Genomic DNA, 9,835 nt, shown 5'->3' on the forward strand with positions numbered 1-9,835 from the left:
TCCACGTTGGAAGTGCGGATTGTGCACCCCCTAGTGATCCAACCGGTCGCCCCATGGCGTCGTCCATAACCAGAGAGACGCCGCCCGTGTGACACGGGACAGTCCCCTGAGTGCCAAGTCAGGTCGTCCACACGGAGCCTTTGCTCCGATCGGCGGGCTTGTTCACCTGCACCCGGCTCCCCTCGCCCGAAGCAGGAAGAATCGTAATTAACCAATCTCGCTCGTCTCCTGCTTTATTTAAAAAAAAAAAAAAAAAAAAGAGGGGGCCATTCACAAAGGAGGAGAGGGCGAGAGGCTTGGGCATGAGAACTCTTCCCACATTTACGGACTACACGCCGCGATTAAAAACTTCCCGGGTCGCGCTGTTTAAGAGGCGCCCGTAGAATCCGGGAAGACCCCGCCCTTAGAGGTGGCCGGTGATTTCCGCGCCGGGAAATAACGCGAACCGCGGGGAGAGCGGTCTCGTTCTCTTTCCCTCTCGCCGTATTTCCCTCCAGGGACTGGATGCCTACACGCGCGTCTTTAAGCATTTTTAAAATCTTCCTCGTAAGTTTCCCGAGAGGAGTTCTAGTTAGTATACAGGAGCCATTTCTACCAGCTGCAAGAAAAACCAGTCCCTGCCATTGGCTGGTTTGAAACTGTAATCGAAGAGAGAAGTCCAAGGAAACCTCTACGACGCTGGCTCCACCGCGCTTTCACCATAATAAGGTGCAAGGGAGACATTTGAAAAAGAAGGGGAGTCGGTGACTTTATTGCGCAACGAGCATTCCACGTGGCATCGGCATCGTCCTTCAGGGACTGGCCCTGCTGAGGAAGCTGCCCACCCACAGCCGGCCCTGCCTCCTGCGGGCGCCCGCGGGCCTGGGGCGGGCGCAGAAAGCTCCGTGTCCTCTCGCTCCAACTCAGGACAGCTCTGCGGGTCAGTCCCTCCTCCGCGCTCTCGGGGGAGGGGCGGGGGTGGCTGCGGCTTCCACGAAAACCGAATGGCAACTCAACTTTTCTCCCTACCCACTGCTGCTTCCCTCCTCCCGCAGGTCACTGGTGGTGACCCGGGGTCACAGGAGGGAAGGGACGTGTGAGCTGGCTCTGAACATCGCGCTGTGAAAGCATTGGACCAGCAGTAAAGATGAGGACCAGGGAATCGGGTGTCCGCGGCTGCGCGTGAATGCAGCCGTGAGAAACGGTGAGGAAAAGCTGCGGGAGCCGAGGTGACAGCAAGCGTCCTCCGGGGCTGAGAGAGCCGGAGGGCATCCCTGGGGGCGCAGGACGTCCCCCTCCTCTCCCGCAGCAGGAGGGTGGGGCCTGGGGCCCCCAGCAGGAACTGCCCGCAGGAATGAGAGCGCCCCAAAAGGCCAAGGTGTGGCTGGGAAGGCAGGGAGCCCCGAGGTGCAGAAGGGGACGTTGGGATTGTGTGTTCAGATCTCTTGGGTCCCAGGCCCCCTCTGAACCGCCTTCGCCCCTGCGCAGGGTGGCACCCCCACCCCAAAGAGGAGGCAGAGGCCTCTCCCCACCAGCAGCACAGGACCCCTGAAGACACGTCCCCTCTCTCCTCCCGGCCAACAGGCCAAACACAGAGGTTAAGCCACAACGCAACCTGGGTGGGGACGCACAGGGTTCGAGGGGGGAAGAAAGGGATGATTAGACCGTAGAGGAGCTGCGGGGCCTGCCCAGAATGCACTGCCGGCGGCCGGGGGCACGTGGGACCGAGGGCCTCTGGCCACGGGGCAGAAACACCAGGTGGAAGCGGGGAGACTGCAGGTTGGACAGCGCGCTCCGGGGACACCGGCTGGAGCCGGCTGTGCCGGAAGCGGGGTGAGCGCACCACTAAGGTGGCTTTCGGGGCGCAGAACAGGCAAAACGAACGCCTCCCCTCATCTCACACTCCTGGCGGCATGGGGCCCCACCCGAGACGGCAGTCTGGGGGGCAGGGGGAGAGGCCGGGGCTAGGACCCCGCTGATCCGCTTCACCCTGGGGGCGCGGGCTGCGCTGTAGCTCCCCCCAGGAGCGGGGCGGCCCGGAAAACACTCGTGAGGGGAGCCCTGCCGGCGGGGGAACCTGGGGCGGTTCACCGCCACCCCCCTTCGCGAGAGAGAAGGGCCTGAGGTGAGAATATACACGGCCTGCTGGCACCGTCGGCAGCTGCCGGGAGGCTCGGGAGCCAGGAAGGGGACGCTGAAGCACGGGCCGCAGGCCGGGGGGGTGCAGGGGTGCCCGCCCGAGGTGCGCAGGTCTCTGTGCCGCGCGTCCACACCCCAGAGCGGCACCGCACAACCGGGCCGGCGACGTGACAGCCAGCCTCAGTCGCCTGCCCCCCACGGGCACCGTCGGTACAGCGTGAAGGACATGCTGTCTTCCTAGGGCCCGTGTATCCCTCCGTGTCCTGCACTAGTCCATCAGTTCCCCGGATCAGGGGCCGTGGCGTCCGGAGCCTTCTCTCCCACGCCTCGCCCAGTGCCTGGCTCTCGGGTGGCATCATGGGTTCTGTGCTGGATCCGTTCAGATTCCTTTGAACAGGCTGGTGCAGACATCCGCCAGCTGACTGAATTTGCTGTCCAGACACTTCAGTGACGTTACGCCCCCCTGTGCTGGAGGGCAACCTATACCCAACGACTGATTGAAAGGGACCTGTACAATCGGCAGAACCGTGTGGTCGCCCGGGCTGCGGTGAGATGCCCTGGAGCCGCCACTTTGCCTGGCTTCGTCTCGGGCCCTCCTCACTGGACGCGCCCCCTCGCTGACCTGCCTGCACCAGAGGCCCTGCCCGGCCCGTCTCTCGGGAACCGCCCCCCGAAGAGGCGAGCAAGCACTTACTGAATCAACCGGAACTGCCCAGGAGACCCTCACTTTGTATTTGAGTAAATTCAGGCCCAGAGAAGCGGGCGGAGGAGGGGGCGGGGGAGGATGTAAAGTCAACAGTTAGCGAGAAGCCGCGCTGAGACAGAGCCCGGCCTCGCCCTCGCGCCCGCGGTCCGGCGCGCGGGTAGCTGACGCAGAGGTGCGGGCGGGCTCTGCGGACGCCCCCCAGATGCGCGCGGGCGCCCTCCTCCAGCCACAGCAGCCGTCGGCGGCCGAACGCGACGGCCGAACGCGACGGCCCGCGCGCGCGCTCACACACCCGCCGGCTCTCCTGCCTCGGCCTCCCGGTCTTTCCATGACTGAGTCCCCGAGACTCAGACTCAGAGGCTGCATTGTTCAGTTTTCAAAACCAGGAAATGTTTTCTAAACTGTAAAATCGACCGCTGAGAATGACTCAGTCACGTTAATAAACAACACCCCTGTGTTTTCCCACGGTCACCTCTCTGGCACTAAATCAATTCCTGTCCCAGCTGGTGGCTAGAAATTTCCATTGCCCCAGGGGACAAACAAGGAAGCAGGTTCAGAACCCGGTTGTAAAATGGGCTCACAGACCCCCCAAGCGACCCCCAGCGTGGGCGGGGGGCGGGGGGGGGCCCAGTCAACGCCTCGAGATGACAATAAAACACAAATAGGGCACAAGGGAAGCTGCCCCTGGAAAACAGAGGTGTCTGCCTGCGGCGGAGGAAGGGGTGTGGTTCCCTCAGCTCTGCGGGCGGCAAGTCAGGCTGAACCAGAAGCAGAGTCGCGGCCCGAGTCGCGGGTATGGTCGCGGGCGTGACCGGAGCCGCTGGGGCGGAGGGCAGCGTTCGGTGGCGAGGGGTCAGGCTGTCCGCGGACAGGGACTGATTCTGCTCCCCTCCAGTTTCTCCCGGGCTGGTGGCCCCTGATTTTCTCTGGTTCACATTCCTTTTCCAAACGGCATCTTTCTGCTCGTTTGTTTGTTTGCGTCCCCCGCGCCCCGGTTTACTGTTTATTGAGCACCTGCTGTGTGCCACGCGCTATCAGGAGTCCGGGCAGGAGGTAATGAGTTGGAGGAGAAAGCTGCCCAGGAGGAGGGGCGGCCGCGGGAGACGGCTGGCACCGCAGAGGCGCGCGGGGGCCCCGCCGGGGTCTGAGCGAAGGACAGTCTGACCACAGAGCGGACTTCAGCGCCCCGTCCTACGTACGTTTATTCTGTCCACAAACACACCAAGTGCCTGTCTGCTGCGAGGACCCAGCAGCGAATGGACAGGCCGCTAGCACAGCGGTCGCAGTCGCTCGATTGGTCACGGGGCCTTGCAGGCCCAAAGAGAGGCACGCAGCCAGTCAGGGGTGCTCAGCGCTGCCAGGCAAGGCTCAGCTTCTCGGGAGAGCTGGGGAGGGTGGGGGAGGGGAGGGGAGCGGGAGGGGTGGGGGGGGTTGGGCAGGGATGACCTCGGGGAGCTGGAGCTGGAGGAGCCGGCTGAGCGCAGTGGGAGGAGGCTCGGCCGGGGTAGAAGGTGCAGAGGTAGGAGGGGTCGGCCAAAAGCGACTGCGCCCACCTGGAGGGCCCTCCCAAGGCCGAGTACACACCCGTGCTTGCAGACACACACGCCCGTGGCTGGCTACGCCTTCAAGGCCCCTGTCGGGATCTCCGGGTACCTTCTTTGTTTGTTTTCTTAGTTATTATCCATCCCGATAGCACACCACCATAAACAGACTGAAGTTTCGAGGTCAAGAGCCTTCATTGGCTTTGACGGCTGCTGATTCTCAGCGCCCACGACAGAGCGCAGCACACGGCAGGCGCTCAGCGCGCGATGGCCGCGGAAGCCCAAGAGCTCGGACTGGATCCGAAGAGGGCCCTGAGGACACCCCACAGGGAAGCGGCACGATCCCACTGCGGTTTAGGCGTGAGCTTGGGCCAAAGCGCGGAGAGCAGGCTCCCGGGGATGGTGGTGCGGGGGCGGGGGGTGCGGACGGGGGGCAGTGGGCGGGCTCCCGAGAGGGTTAGAAAGTCAGGCCCTCTGGGGAGGGGAAGGGAGAGGACGGGGACAACCCCGATTAACCTCCAGCCTTCGGCCCGGGCACCCCCTGACCCAGGGCGGCGTCCCGGCAGGCAGCTTCGGCTTCGCTTTGCTTTGTCGGTGCACAGGTGACCAGAATTCTCAAGGAACGTTTTGGGGGCAAATGGCGGGCTGATCAGCTGGATGCCGGGGGGCGGGGCCCTCTCGTGGGGCCTTACAGGCCCCAGGAAGACGGCCGGGCCGGATTCTGCAGGCAGCAGGGCAGAGACACAGCCGCTCAGTGTCCTGGAAGGACAGGCCCGGCGACTGCGTAAGGGCAGTGGAAACCGGTGTGAAAAGCATTTCGGGAAAGATCTCAGAACCCTTCGCTCCCACTGACAGTCAGACCTGCTTTCCCATAACAGAGTGTTCTGGGCCGTTTTGTGTACTCCAAATATGCTCTACAGATGACATAGCAGAAGTGTAGATGCTCCTTTTTAAACTTAAAATAAGAAGCAGCAGAAACAAAACTTCTCTGCCAAAGGATCTGCATCCCACGCAGCTCTGAGAGGAGACCCACAGGGAGCTTTATGAGGTCACACGGCAGCTCCCGCTTGTTACACGGGGCAGAAACGCCACGTTTCGTCCCCCTTCCCCTGCCCCCCCCCCCTGCCAACGACAAATCTATTCTTAAGACTCTCTAGTACCTCTCTCTGGGATCGACACCGTTTGCTTCACCAAGCTGCAGCCGAACGCTTATGTGTGAGAACTGACTTTACCAAGCACTCTGAGAAAGAAGACGTAGGAGCAAGCAGCAGCTTCGCACGCACATCTAAGGCACCCTGGGAGGCCGCTCTTTGTCCACTGAGAGCAGCCTGAACAGGGGCAGTTCTAAAAGTCTATCGGACAAAACTCAGGTCCCTAGTATTTAAATTGGAACGCACTGAATGAGCGAAGAGCTATTTGCCCCCTGGCTGCGGGGCAGGCGAATGTGGGGCTGGGGACGGGAGGGAGGTGAGGGGGCTCTGGCACCACAGCTCCATGCTCAGCATGTGGCTGGCGCTGGGGGGAGGGTGGGGTGGCTCGGGTGTAACCCCGGGGCCACCGTGAGGACGAAGCTCGGGCTGTCTCAGTGGGAGGCCCTCAGCTGCACGCTGTTCCCAGACAGGGCCTGCCAGGCGCTGTCCATTCACGGCCGCACCTCAGCTCCCGGGTTGTGTGCGGGGGTTGCCAAGAGACCCGGCAGCAGCCCACCGCACGCGGCCAGGCCACACCGCAGACCGCAGACCTGCCCGCACAACCCCGGGGGCGCTGTGCGCGGGGACCCAGCGGGGAGCCGCACCGCTGCCTCGGATGAGCGGCGGGGCTGCCCTGGTCCCTGGCCAGCCTCGTCCAGCTGACAGACGACTCTGTCCCTGGTGTCCGACTCCGGATGCCCCCCGTGGGGTGCCTGTTTCCATGCCGGGTCCCCGCTGTCCGGGGGCTTCCCGGTCCCGGCCACAGGCTGCGGAGGAGGTGCTGGAGTCGGGCTCACGCCCCAGCGGGACAGGCCTTCCCCTCGCTCCCCCCGAGGCTGCGGGCTCTCTTCTGTCTGGCAGAGTCACAGAGCCACGTGGCCCAGTGTTAGCACCCTCACAGGGACCGAAACTCCCGCGTCAGTTTCCGATGGCTGCTGGGACAAATTGCCACCATTAGAATGGCTGACAATGACCCAGGTTTGTTGTCACCAAGTTCTAGAAGTCAGTAGTCCAAACGAGGTCTCACGGAGCTGAAGGGAAGGTGTGAGCAGGGCTGTGTGCCTTCAGGGGGGCTCCAGGGAGGACGGCCCTTCGCCCTTGAGAGGCTGCGCAGCTCGCCTGGCCCCGCCCAGCCGGCACTAAGCCGCGCCCCCCTTGCTCGGACTCCGACTCAAACTCCGGAGGGGTCATCCCGGCATCTTGAGGTCCTTAACATGACCACACCTGCCACGGCCCATTTGCCATGTGAAGCAACACGGTCCATGTCCTGGGAATTAGCATGCACGCTTCTCCGGGGGAAGCAGGCAGGCGATTCTGCCGGCCCAGTCCCCGGGGCTGCGGCCCCCCAGCCGCCCCGTCAATGAGCTCCCGGCACGTGCAGGGCCCCGGCTGCGTGCTGGGGTCAGCGCTGGCTAACACGCAGCCTCGGAAGGGCCCAGGAGCAGAGGGGCGAGTTACGCTTATGCTTCGGATAACCTGTTCAGCTACATGTCCGAATTAAATTTCAATGTGTTAAATAAAAGAGATCTTACATTTTAAACACCTGTGCTTTTTGGCCTCCCTGCATAAGCCAGCTGCATGGGCCACTCTGGGGCCGCTGACTGCCTCACCGCAGAGCCGTGAGCGGGGCGGGGCGCGCCCTGGCCCCTCCTGCTGCCGCTCCCCAAGACGCTGCTGGGCCTCCGGGACTCGCCGGCCACTGCAAGCCTTTGGGTTTGCCGCAGACAGAAGTGCCCGCCGGAGGGGCCGCCGTCCTCACTGCGGGGCCAGAAGAGAGTGGTAGGACTCCTGGGTTGTTTTCATCTAAATACAATAAAATAAGAACTGAGGCTTTATCCGACTCTGCTTTACGGAGCGGCTGGCACCCCGCCCCGGCCGGCAGCTGAGCCTCGCCCGCCCCGCACACAGGTCTCCCCAGAGAGGGCGCAGGCTCTGCAGGCAGCAGGGGCGGCGGGGGCCCTCGCTCTCTCTGCCCCCACGCAGTGTCACACCGCAGGCGGCTCTGCCAGGTTGACTGGGTTGGCAATTACGTTGCCTCACCATGGCTGACCGAAGCCCTCCGGCTGCCCGCCCGGGAGTCAGGGTCGGCACACCGCGGCCCGCGACCCCGCCCGGCTCGCCGCCCCTCCTGGCAGGCTGCCCGGGCCCAGGGAAGGACGGGGACGGGAAGGACGCCGCGGGCCTCCGAGCGCCCCGCGTGCGCTGCAGAGCCCCAGGCAGGCAGCTGGCAAGACGAGGCGCCGGGCCCCAAGCCTCCCCACCCCGCTGCAGGGGCCCCGCACCCGCGCTTGCTCCGGGTGCCACTGGCTACCTGCACGGCCCAGCCCCTCCGGACCCCGCCCTCAGCGGGACCCGCAGCCGGGCCAGGGGCGCAGGCCCTACCAGCGAGGGCCGGCCCGGAAGGAGGGCCTTCACCACCCGCAGCTGCTGCGCCCCATCCGCGCTCGGCTCCACTCCGGGACCCCTGGGCAGAGCGGGCCTGCGCCCCAGGACGACGGGGCAGCCCAGGTCCCGGGAAGGCGCCCAGGACCCTGAGCGCAGGGTCCCCACGCTCTGCCCCGCACCGTCTGCGATGCAGTTGAGTGTGCGAGCAGGAGGTGGTGACGAGGGGAGGGAGAAGGAATGCTGGAGGGGGCAGGACCCTAACGCTCGCCCTGGCCAGAGCAGGAACCAACAGAGAGGGGGCAGCGTGCTTCTCGCTGCATCCACAGCAGGGCCTGGGGCGTGGGCGCCGGCAAGCGGGCGATGGATGAACAGGTGAGAAGAGGGTGGTGGAGACAAACCGATCCTCCGAAAGGAGCCTTCAGGGCATCTGTTTTAAAGGGCGGTCCCTCAGCTGGTGTCGCTGACCTTTCGGAGCAACCAGGAGTCAGATGAATTAATCAGGGCCCAGGGTCCTGGGCAGGCCCGCTCCCGCCCGGTTTGGGCGCCTGCAAAGAGAGAGGAGGAGCCTCTGCAGGGGTCGGGGGTCAGAGACTTCTGCTAAGACTGGGTTTGCGCAGGGCCTGACCCGGCCGGGGGAGACCCGCAAGAGCCCGGGCCGTCCACGATCGGCTCCGCTGGGCCGCGTCCGTGCCTCCCCCAGCGTGTCCTCCGCCACGTCGCCATCGGACAAGATGCCAGTGCATTTCCTAAAAGGCAGGCAACGCTCGTTGTACTTTTTGTTCTTAATAAAACTAAAGATGGCTTCACGTGCCCTTCCTTTCCTTAGTTTAGTTCTGTAATAAAGTGCTGTATAAGCACCGAGTCCAATTCTGACCTTTTCTGCACCAGATGGTGTGGAATTTGTTTTACTCCTGGGCGACTGTCCCCGCTTCTCCCCGGAGCCTCGCCAGCCTCTGGGATCACGGGGTGCGGGGGACCGCTCCCTGCCCCCCTCCCACCTGTTGAGAGTGGGAGCTGGTCTGAGCTTTCCTGGCCTTTGCAGGCCCCTGCGATTGGCCGGAGGACGGGCACTTGGCGCCCAGCCAGGCCAGTCCGTTTCCATTTGAAACTTTCAGGGCAAGTTTCTAATTAAGAGGGTCTGCTCCCCTGGAGGGACGCGATGGGTAGCCAAGTCCCTGCTTGTTCCAAGAAGCTGGTGCACGGTAAGAAAAGGGCTCGCTGCCTGAGCCAGACGGCCGCGGCCGCGCGGGGCAGGAGTCCGCCCGGGGATCCCGCCGGCCACCCTCTCCGTTCTCTCCCCGGGGCCTCCTTCCCCCGTCTCCCCTCAGGCGCCTCTGGCCCACTCTGCCCCCGCCTGTGCCGGAGACCAGGGACTACAACTCCAGGAGAAGCGAAACTGCTGGCCTCTGAAATCTAGGGTATTCGTCAGCCTTCCAGTGTGGCAGATAGTGATCGTGTCGATGAAGTGAATTCACGCTGAAGGAAAGCTCCTTTTTTTCTGGGGACTACAAACAAACATGCCAAAACAGTGGTTTTGCATATAGATGGTCCCGATGATACGTCTCGGAGAAGTCTATGTGAAGAGGCTTTCCTAAAAATTAAAAGGCGTTGTTAACTTTACTTTTCAAATGGCTGTTCAAAGGTGGGTGGCGCGAATCCGTTCCAATTTGAGAGCAGAGGCTTTGGCATCAGCGAGAGCGTCAGCCAAGGTTATGAAGGCTCAGCAAGTTGTGAAAAGTGAAAGTGGAGAAGAGATGCTGGTCCCACCCCAGGACATGGCTGTGGAAGCGGAACAGAACGCAGAGCTGCCCGACTTCCTGCCTGAGGGTGGAGGCCCGCGGAGGAGCAGGACCAAGCCCGCCCCGGCCGGCTCCCACGGGGCAGCGGGGGGCGGA

At 63.6% G+C, this 9,835-nt stretch overlaps 1 pseudogene; it reads right to left on the reverse strand.

Moving 5' to 3' along the window:
* Window positions 1-8,663, reverse strand: part of LOC129071987 (uncharacterized) — a 38,908-nt pseudogene extending 30,245 nt beyond the window's left edge.
* Window positions 8,664-9,835: the final 1,172 nt, after the last annotated feature.

The sequence above is a fragment of the Pteronotus mesoamericanus genome, unplaced genomic scaffold (genome assembly GCF_021234165.1).
Source record: "Pteronotus mesoamericanus isolate MK-2021 breed Mesoamerican mustached bat unplaced genomic scaffold, CSHL_Meso_final contig_29, whole genome shotgun sequence".
Lineage (NCBI taxonomy): Eukaryota > Metazoa > Chordata > Mammalia > Chiroptera > Mormoopidae > Pteronotus > Pteronotus mesoamericanus.